The sequence below is a fragment of the Bombina bombina genome, chromosome 7 (assembly GCF_027579735.1).
Source record: "Bombina bombina isolate aBomBom1 chromosome 7, aBomBom1.pri, whole genome shotgun sequence".
NCBI lineage: Eukaryota > Metazoa > Chordata > Amphibia > Anura > Bombinatoridae > Bombina > Bombina bombina.
In genome coordinates this window covers 450395978-450407668 of record NC_069505.1, presented here as the reverse complement: position 1 = coordinate 450407668, position 11691 = coordinate 450395978, and positions in this window count along the sequence as shown.

The following is an 11691-nucleotide window of genomic DNA, read 5'->3' as shown; positions in this document are numbered from 1 at the left end:
GAAATCATCATCTTAACTTGGTGTAGGTGAATGGTATCAATGAAACTGCTGTATGTTTTAAGGAAGCTCAGTATTTTAAGTCTGCATGAGAACTTATGGGCAATTGGTAGTGAGGGACCGAGTATTGTTAAATGGAGGGGATCATTTCCATGTCCCCCCCAAAATAGGTAGTGCGCCCTACACTAGATAGTCTACCCCTCTAGGGGCCTGACTTCCAGTGCATCGTCACATACTACTCAAGGTCTATTTGCCATGCCCCAGTATGTATCTCTGCTTAAATGAGCGCCTTAAAGTCTGGAGGGGAGTTCAGTCCTCCTGGGGCTATAGTGCCCAATCTATACATCCACTCCGCCTCTCTTCTTAACAGGGCCTTATTCCTATCACCTCCCCTATCCAGGGGGGGGGGGTGTGGTCAATCAGGATGTATCTGATGGTGGACACCTGATGCCCCATTCTGGCACAGTGTCTGGCCACTGGTTGGTCCGAATCTCCTTGATCCAACGCCAGCCGTATGGCCCGTCTATGGTTGGCCATCCTTTCGCGGAGTGTTCCGCTTGTTTTGCCCACATAGAACCGGGCACATGGGCAAAATAACAGGTATACTACAAATGCAGTGTTGCAGGATATTGAGTGCTTGATCTTAAACACTTTGTTTGTATGTGGGTGATGAAAATTCTTGTTTGCCATGAGGCCATTGCATGTTGTGCACCCTAGGCATCGATATGAGCCTTTGATGTTTATGTGGGTTGTGTCCATATAGCTTGATTTGGGGTCTGTGCGTACCAGGCTGTCCTTAAGATTGGTGCCCCTCCGGTATGCTATCATCGGTGTCAGGTTGTGCGTAAAGGTCAATTTAGGATCAGACTGTACTATTGGCCAATGTTCTCTTAGTATTTTCCCAGCCTGTGTAGTGTTGGGTGAAAACGTTGTTGCCATTATCAGTTTGTTAGATTTCTCTGTCAGATTGTCCTTATATATCAAACTGTCCTGGGTATATGGAAGGACTTCTTTTAGGGTGCTATCAACTATCTGTTGCTTGTACCCCCGCTGCAAAAAAAACATTTACACATACTAATGCTAAGTATACATTGTAGCAACAATATTAGAGTTGCCTTTATTTTATTTATGTTATATATTTTATTATTATTTCTCAATTTTGTTTGAGTTTTAGTGGCGTGTATTAAGCACATAGCCCATATGGAGATCTCAACAGCACCCTAACTAGAATAGGGATATTACACGGATTGTTCACATAATTACAGGTAGAGAATACTCTCTAACCCCTACACACAGGTGTGTCCTAGGACATGTAGGTGACACACATAGAGGATCAATAAAACCTTGCAATTAGTACAACAATTGCAGGATACTAAGTCAACTAATATTTCTTATATGTCCTAGTAAAGACACATAACATAAAGGGCGACAAATAGATCTATCCGCCTAAGTAGAACCGGCATAACAAACGGTTCCTATGCCAATCAGGCTACAGCGTGACCTCATGTGAGACTTAAACAGCTGATCGAGTGAGACACATGTAGGATAATAAGCAGGGGGGAGTCCAACAATACAGTAGGTAACAATAATATGACAACTCATACGAGCACATATAGGATATTTGAATGGGAACGATTGCATATGCAAGATTGATTCACGTAATATGAGTAACCCACAAAGAGTGTGATACACAGCTAACACGGTATATATAACAAATAATTTTGGTACACTTTGTTACTTTAACATTTACAGTTAAAGAGATATCAACGTTGCAAGTTTATTTGCTAATAAGTTTTTTTGTATATTGATAATACCGGAAAGAGCACCACATCAAGCACTTCCGGTTTACACAGTGGAACGCAGAATTTGCGTTCCACACACACATTGTTTGGTGCCACCACACTGAGAAGACACTTTACACACAGGTATTTGAAATTAGTTTGATGATTTGCAGTCTCTATATAAGTTTGTTTGATGCAGTTTATGTTTATGCTGACGAAGGGGAGGAATTCCCCAAAAACGTTCCATTAAAAGATGACTTATTTTCTTCACTAAAAGACCTGAGAGTGTGACTATTTTTCAGGAATATTCATTGCATGTTTGCACCCAGGCAGATGAACATTGGAGGGTAACACTGTACACTGGATGGGATTGGATATTTATATACAAGTGTACCCCCTCAGCCTGATTGTACTTTTTTTTAACTTCCCTTGCATTGTACACACCAATATATATTGGGATCTACGCTTACTACCTCACTCACTTTGGTTGTGTATTCTTACAGCATTCAGCAGACTCATCTATACCAATGGAGCCAGTACCTCTCTTTCCTTTGACACTTCCTCCAATTGGGACAAACACTGCTGAACAAGACCCAGATGCAGGAGCACAAGCCCGTGGGGCCCAGATCGGCACTGTCACATATACCCCAGATGATGCGGCATGGATCCTCTTCGCCCCTATCAACAGAGCAACCACTGGTGAGACCCCTGTTAATATATACCACAATTTATTGAAACTCAAGAAACGTGAAATAGATTTGACACTACATGGAAGTTATCTTTCAGAATATCATAGATTGAGCCACATCCCTAGGGGCTTCAGGGTAAAAAATATCCCTACAATAGGCAGGGACAACCCTGAATTCAGAAGGAAGTGGTGCCACATACTAAACAAGTGCTCCCTAGATTTGATTTTACTTGTAATAGAGGAAGTCACTATAGTGCTCAATAGGGTCAAAAATGAGATAGTGATATTTGAACAAACACACAATGAGACACTTGTAACAGATCAATAAGAGAATTGGCTTACTAAACTACAACAACAAGTTGATAAATATAAAACTGAACTACTAGTATTTAAAAATAGAAAACTGGAGTCAGTGAAAGCAGACTACACTAATGGTAGAGTTTACAAGTGGTTAACTAATTCACTAGCAGGTAGGACTAGGAGACCCTATCGACCTAGGAGAGTACAATTCACAACGGTTGACACTAGTGGAGCTGAGTCGTCTGAAACAGACACTAGCATTACACGACACACACCTACATCACCAAATACATACCAGACTCAACCTCCATACCACCCCCCATATACACATAGGGGACAATCTACCCCAGATCATTTTTTAGGGGTTACTACCAGGTCACGCAGAGGAGGGGGAGGAACTTTAGACCACACATCAGGAGGGCAAGGGGGCAGGTACAGACCCACACGCCGCAACAGACGGAGGATATAGTGATCAATCTTAGTAAACATGCCCTTACAGCAGCAGAAAGCTCTATGTTGAATAAAGGTCTATCGTTTATACCTAGTCACAACACTACTGAAATGGACCTTAAGTTAGACCTACATAAATTAAACCGGACAATAAAAATTAAAGAATATTTTCAGAATGCCCCAATAAGACCTGAACTAACTAGCCCTATATATAAGTGCAAAAAGCCCAGTACGTTTGAGCCAACAAATAGTAGTGCTAGCACTAAGACCTTTATGAGGCTAGTAGCACAAGAAATGGAAACACACAGAAAAACCAATAAATGGAGACATAATCTCACACACATAGAAAGAGCTGCTATTAAAACCTTACAAGATGACCATGCTTTGGTCATCCGCCCCGCCGACAAAGGCGGAGCAATAGTCCTAATGGACTATGATGACTACAGAGAAGATATACTCATGCAGTTGACTGATAACAACACCTATAGAGAGCTACCAGGTGACCCTACGGTCAAATACAAAAAGGAACTGGATGGTATCCTAAAACTAGGATTTGAACAAGGATACCTAACGGAACAAATCTTTGAGTACTGCACCACAACACACCCGAGAATCCCAATCCTGTACACCACCCCGAAAATACACAAAACCCTAGACCACCCACCTGGGCGGCCGATAGTTTCAGCTGTACAGTCACTCACACAGCCTGTGGCACAAGTAATTGATATTTTCATTCAACCTATTGTCAAGACAGTCAGATCATATATTTCAGACACCAATGACTTAATCAGGAAGATGAGGGATGTGCGTGTGGAGACTGGGGACATCCTGGTCACCCTGGATGTCAACAGTCTCTACACTATCATCCCACATGACACAGGACTCATGGCAACTAAACAACACCTCATAGAGAGTACACAGTATGAGGGACCCCCCATTGACTTCTTTTTGACACTAATGGAATACTGCCTCACTAGGAACTATTTCCGCTTTGAGACATCTTTTTATCTGCAACTAACAGGCACGGCGATGGGGTCAAATATGGCCCCATCGTATGCCAACATTGATATGTCTCAGTTCGAAAACCAATTCCTGTGGAGCACTGACACATCGCCGGTTGTCTTCTATGTAAGATACATCGACGATGTGTTTATGGTGTGGCGTGGGGGGCAAGAGGCACTGTTAGATTGGTTCAGGGATTGGAATAATACCCCTACCAGTGAGGTTCAAGATTACACACCATCACAAAGAGATACAATTCCTAGATCTTAATATCTACATAGAAGGTAGTGCCCTAGGAACCACACTCTACAGTAAGCCTACTGATAGAAACTCTATTTTAAATGCAACTAGCTGTCACCCTCCTGCTCTATTAAGAGGTATAGTCAAGTCCCAGATGACTAGGGTCGTGCGCAACAATTCCAATGTTGCTACTGGGGTCTCACAGTTGCAGCTCATGAGGGACAAATTTTTGCAGCGGGGGTACAAGCAACAGATAGTTGATAGCACCCTAAAAGAAGTCCTTCCATATACCCAGGACAGTTTGATATATAAGGACAATCTGACAGAGAATTCTAACAAACTGATAATGGCAACAACGTTTTCACCCAACACTACACAGGCTGGGAAAATACTAAGAGAACATTGGCCAATAGTACAGTCTGATCCTAAATTGACCTTTACGCACAACCTGCCACCGATGATAGCATACCGGAGGGGCACCAATCTTAAGGACAGCCTGGTACGCACAGACCCCAAATCAAGCTATATGGACACAACCCACATAAACATGAAAGGCTCATATCGATGCCTAGGGTGCACAACATGCAATGGCCTCATGGCAACCAAGAATTTTTATCACCCACATACAAACAAAGTGTTTAAGATCAAGCACTCAATATCCTGCAACACTGCATTTGTAGTATACCTGTTATTTTGCCCATGTGCCCGGTTCTATGTGGGCAAAACAAGCGGAACACTCCGCGAAAGGATGGCCAACCATAGACGGGCCATACGGCTGGCGTTGGATCAAGGAGATTCGGACCAACCAGTGGCCAGACACTGTGCCAGAATGGGGCATCAGGTGTCCACCATCAGATACATCCTGATTGACCACATCCCCCCCCCCTGGATAGGGGAGGTGATAGGAATAAGGCCCTGTTAAGAAGAGAGGCGGAGTGGATGTATAGATTGGGCACTATAGCCCCAGGAGGACTGAACTCCCCTCCAGACTTTAAGGCGCTCATTTAAGCAGAGATACATACTGGGGCATGGCAAATAGACCTTGAGTAGTATGTGACGATGCACTGGAAGTCAGGCCCCTAGAGGGGTAGACTATCTAGTGTAGGGCGCACTACCTGTTTTGGGGGAGGACATGGAAATGATCCCCTCCATTTAACAATACTCGGTCCCTCACTACCAATTGCCCATAAGTTCTCATGCAGACTTAAAATACTGAGCTTCCTTAAAACATACAGCAGTTTCATTGATACCATTCACCTACACCAAGTTAAGATGATGATTTCAACATACAGGACATAAGAAATTAACCAACAGGAACACCACAGAGCTACAGAATAATGAACTATGGACATACAACTGTCTGGGGATGGAAGTAACCCCCGAGCCGAGGAATGTTTACCCCAATACCAGGTTGTGCAAATGCAACACATAAGGTCATTGAACTAGGATTATCACATAATACTAAATTTAATAACTGAAATCCGGAAGGAAGTTATTATATAGTAATGTGCCATAAAATAACCATATGGACTAATATGGAAACAACAGTTTGCCTAAATATATATTAAGAAAGTTAAAAATTATATACTGTAAATAAGGGGATGTAGTAACAAGAGGGACTGATACTATTTAGAACAACAGCAAAACCAATTACACATACTAATGCTAAGTGTACATTGTAGCAACAATATTAGAGTTGCCTTTATTTTATTTATGTTATATATTTTATTATTATTTCTCAATTTTGTTTGCGTTTTAGTGGCGTGTATTAAGCACATAGCCCATATGGAGATCTCAACAGCACCCTAACTAGAATAGGGATATTACACGGATTGTTCACATAATTACAGGTAGAGAATACTCTCTAACCCCTACACACATCCCTAACAGGTGTGTCCTAGGACATGTAGGTGACACACATAGAGGATCAATAAAACCTTGCAATTAGTACAACAATTGCAGGATACTAAGTCTAATAATATTTCTTATATGTCCTAGTAAAGACACATAACATAAAGGGCGACAAATAGATCTATCCGCCTAAGTAGAACCGGCATAACAAACGGTTCCTATGCCAATCAGGCTACAGCGTGACCTCATGTGAGACTTAAACAGCTGATCGAGTGAGACACATGTAGGATAATAAGCAGGGGGGAGTCCAACAATACAGTAGGTAACAATAATATGACAACTCATACGAGCACATATAGGATATTTGAATGGGAACGATTGCATATGCAAGATTGATTCACGTAATATGAGTAACCCACAAAGAGTGTGATACACAGCTAACACGGTATATATAACAAATAATTTTGGTACACTTTGTTACTTTAACATTTACAGTTAAAGAGATATCAACATTGCAAGTTTATTTGCTAATAAAAAGTTTTTTTGTATATTGATAATACCGGAAAGAGCACCACATCAAGCACTTCCGGTTTACACAGTGGAACGCAGAATTTGCGTTCCACACACACATTGTTTGGTGCCACCACACTGAGAAGACACTTTACACACAGGTATTTGAAATTAGTTTGATGATTTGCAGTCTCTATATAAGTTTGTTTGATGCAGTTTATGTTTATGCTGATGATGGGGAGGAATTCCCCGAAAACGTTCCATTAAAAGATTACTTATTTTCTTCACTAAAAGACCTGAGAGTGCGACTATTTTTCAGGAATATATATATATATATATATATATATATATATATATACACACACACACACACAATATATATATATATATATATATATATATATATACATATACACACACACATGGATATATATGTGCATCTAATCTAAATATTTGTGTGTGTGTATATATATATATATATATATAAAAAGAATAAATCTCAAATAAATGTGTGTGCCGTGTGCCCGTCTGCACCCAACCCCCCCCCCCCACCACCACCACCGGTTATCTGCTGGCTGTCCAGTATTCATTTATTCATTTTTTTGAAGGACAGCTGGCAACCCTATATACACACATTACACAGTTACACACACTATACATTACACAGTTACACACACACACTATACATTACACAGTTACACACACTATATACAGGGAGTGCAGAATTATTAGGCAAATGAGTATTTTGACCACATCATCCTCTTTATGCATGTTGTCTTACTCCAAGCTGTATAGGCTTGAAAGCCTACTACCAATTAAGCATATTAGGTGATGTGCATCTCTGTAATGAGAAGGGGTGTGGTCTAATGACATCAACACCCTATATCAGGTGTGCATAATTATTAGGCAACTTCCTTTCCTTTGGCAAAATGGGTCAAAAGAAGGACTTGACAGGCTCAGAAAAGTAAAAAATAGTGAGATATCTTGCAGAGGGATACAGCACTCTTAAAATTGCAAAGCTTCTGAAGCGTGATCATCGAACAATCAAGCGTTTCATTCAAAATAGTCAACAGGGTCGCAAGAAGCGTGTGGAAAAACCAAGGCGCAAAATAACTGCCCATGAACTGAGAAAAGTCAAGCGTGCAGCTGCCAAGATGCCACTTGCCACCAGTTTGGCCATATTTCAGAGCTGCAACATCACTGGAGTGCCCAAAAGCACAAGGTGTGCAATACTCAGAGACATGGCAAAGGTAAGAAAGGCTGAAAGACGACCACCACTGAACAAGACACACAAGCTGAAACGTCAAGACTGGGCCAAGAAATATCTCAAGACTGATTTTTCTAAGGTTTTATGGACTGATGAAATGAGAGTGAGTCTTGATGGGCCAGATGGATGGGCCCGTGGCTGGATTGGTAAAGGGCAGAGAACTCCAGTCCAACTCAGACGCCAGCAAGGTGGAGGTGGAGTACTGGTTTGGGCTGGTATCATCAAAGATGAGCTTGTGGGGCCTTTTCGGGTTGAGGATGGAGTCAAGCTCAACTCCCAGTCCTACTGCCAGTTTCTGGAAGACACCTTCTTCAAGCAGTGGTACAGGAAGAAGTCTGCATCCTTCAAGAAAAACATGATTTTCATGCAGGACAATGCTCCATCACACGCGTCCAAGTACTCCACAGCGTGGCTGGCAAGAAAGGGTATAAAAGAAGAAAATCTAATGACATGGCCTCCTTGTTCACCTGATCTGAACCCCATTGAGAACCTGTGGTCCATCATCAAATGTGAGATTTACAAGGAGGGAAAACAGTACACCTCTCTGAACAGTGTCTGGGAGGCTGTGGTTGCTGCTGCACGCAATGTTGATGGTGAACAGATCAAAACACTGACAGAATCCATGGATGGCAGGCTTTTGAGTGTCCTTGCAAAGAAAGGTGGCTATATTGGTCACTGATTTGTTTTTGTTTTTGAATGTCAGAAATGTATATTTGTGAATGTTGAGATGTTATATTGGTTTCACTGGTAAAAATAAATAATTGAAATGGGTATATATTTGTTTTTTGTTAAGTTGCCTAATAATTATGCACAGTAATAGTCACCTGCACACACAGATATCCCCCTAAAATAGCTATAACTAAAAACAAACTAAAAACTACTTCCAAAACTATTCAGCTTTGATATTAATGAGTTTTTTGGGTTCATTGAGAACATGGTTGTTGTTCAATAATAAAATTAATCCTCAAAAATACAACTTGCCTAATAATTCTGCACTCCCTGTACATTACACAGTTACACACACTATACACATTACACAGACTATATACATTACACACTATACACATTACACAGTTACATAATCACTATATACATTACACACATTACACAGGTACACACACACTATATACATTACACAGGTACACACACACTATATACATTACACAGTTAAACACACTATATACATTACACACACATTATATACATTACACAGTTACACACACTATACACATTACACAGACTATATACATTACACACTATACACATTACACAGTTACATAATCACTATATACATTACACACATTACACAGGTACACACACACTATATACATTACACAGGTACACACACACTATACACATTACACAGTTACACACACACTATATACATTACACAGTTACATACACACACTATATACATTACACAGTTACACACACACTATATACATTACACAGTTACACACATTATATACATTACACATTATATATACACATTACAGACTATATACATTACACAGTTACACACACTATACATTACACAGCGACACACATTACACACTATATACATTACACAGTTACACACATTACACACTATATACATTACACAGTTACACACACACACACTATATACATTACACAGTTACACACACACACACTATATACATTACACAGTTACACACACACACTATATACATTACACAGTTACACACATTATATACATTACACAGTTACACACATTATATACATTACACATTATATATACACATTACAGACTATATACATTACACAGTTACACACACTATACATTACACAGCGACACACATTACACACTATATACATTACACAGTTACACACATTACACACTATATACATTACACACACTATACAGAGTTACACACACTATATACATTACACAGTTACACACATTACACAGTTACACACTATATACATTACATAGTTACACACATTACACACTTACACACTATATACATTATACACACTATACACAGTTACACACACTATATACATTACACAGTTACACACATTACACACTGTACACATTAGTCTATGGCTGATTTACTGACCTGGTTAGTTACAGATAACAACAAACTACCTGGAAACAACAGGGAGAAGACTGTAAAGTACTGTGTGACCCTATTCATGTCTGCCAGTTACACACACTATACATTACACAGCGACACACATTACACACTATATACATTACACAGTTACACACATTACACACTATATACATTACACACACTATATACATTACACAGTTACACAGTCAGACGAAGAAGGGGTGAGTGCCCCGAAACGTCACTGCCTAATAAATAGTCTGCTGTGCTTTAATCCAGTGAGTGCTTATTAATTGTCCAGATTGAATATTTTGTTAAGCACCCTGGTCTCTGTTTGGGTTGGCAAGTGAGAGTACACTAATTTGGATTCATTATATATATATATATATATATATATATATATATATATATATATATATATATACATACACACATACATATATATATATATATATACACACACACACACATTATATATAAAACATACACACACATGGATATATATGTGCATCTAATCTAAATGTTTGTGTGTATATATATATATATATATATATATATATATATATATATATATATATATATATATATATATATATATATATATATATATAAAAAGAATAAATCTCAAATAAATGTGTGTGCCGTGTACAGTTACACACACTATATACATTACACAGTTACACACACTATACACATTACAGTTACACACACTATACACATTACACAGTTACACACACTATACACATTGCACAGTTACACACACACACTATACATTACACAGTTACACACACTATACACATTGCACAGTTACACACACACACTATACATTACACATTACACAGTTACACGCACTATATATTACACAGTTACACACACTATATACATTACACAGTTACACACACTATACACATTGCACAGTTACACACACTATATACATTACACACTATACACATTACACAGGTACACACACACACTATATACATTACACAGTTACACAATCACTATATACATTACACAGTTACACAATCACTATATACATTACACAGGTACACACACACTATATATACATTACACACTATACACATTACACAGGTACACACACACTATACACAGTTACACACACTCTATATACATAACACACTATACACATTACACAGGTACACACACACTATATACATTACACAGTTACACACACACACTATATACATTAGACAGTTACACACACTATATACATTACACAGTTACACACATTACAGACTATATACATTACACAGTTACACACACTATACATTACACAGCTACATACATTACACACTATATACATTACACAGTTACACACATTACACACTATATACATTATACACACTATACAGAGTTACACACACTATATACATTACACAGTTACACACATTACACACTATATACATTACACACACGATACACAGTTACACACACTATACACTATATACATTACACACTATATACATTACACAGTTACACACTATATACATTACATAGTTACACACATTA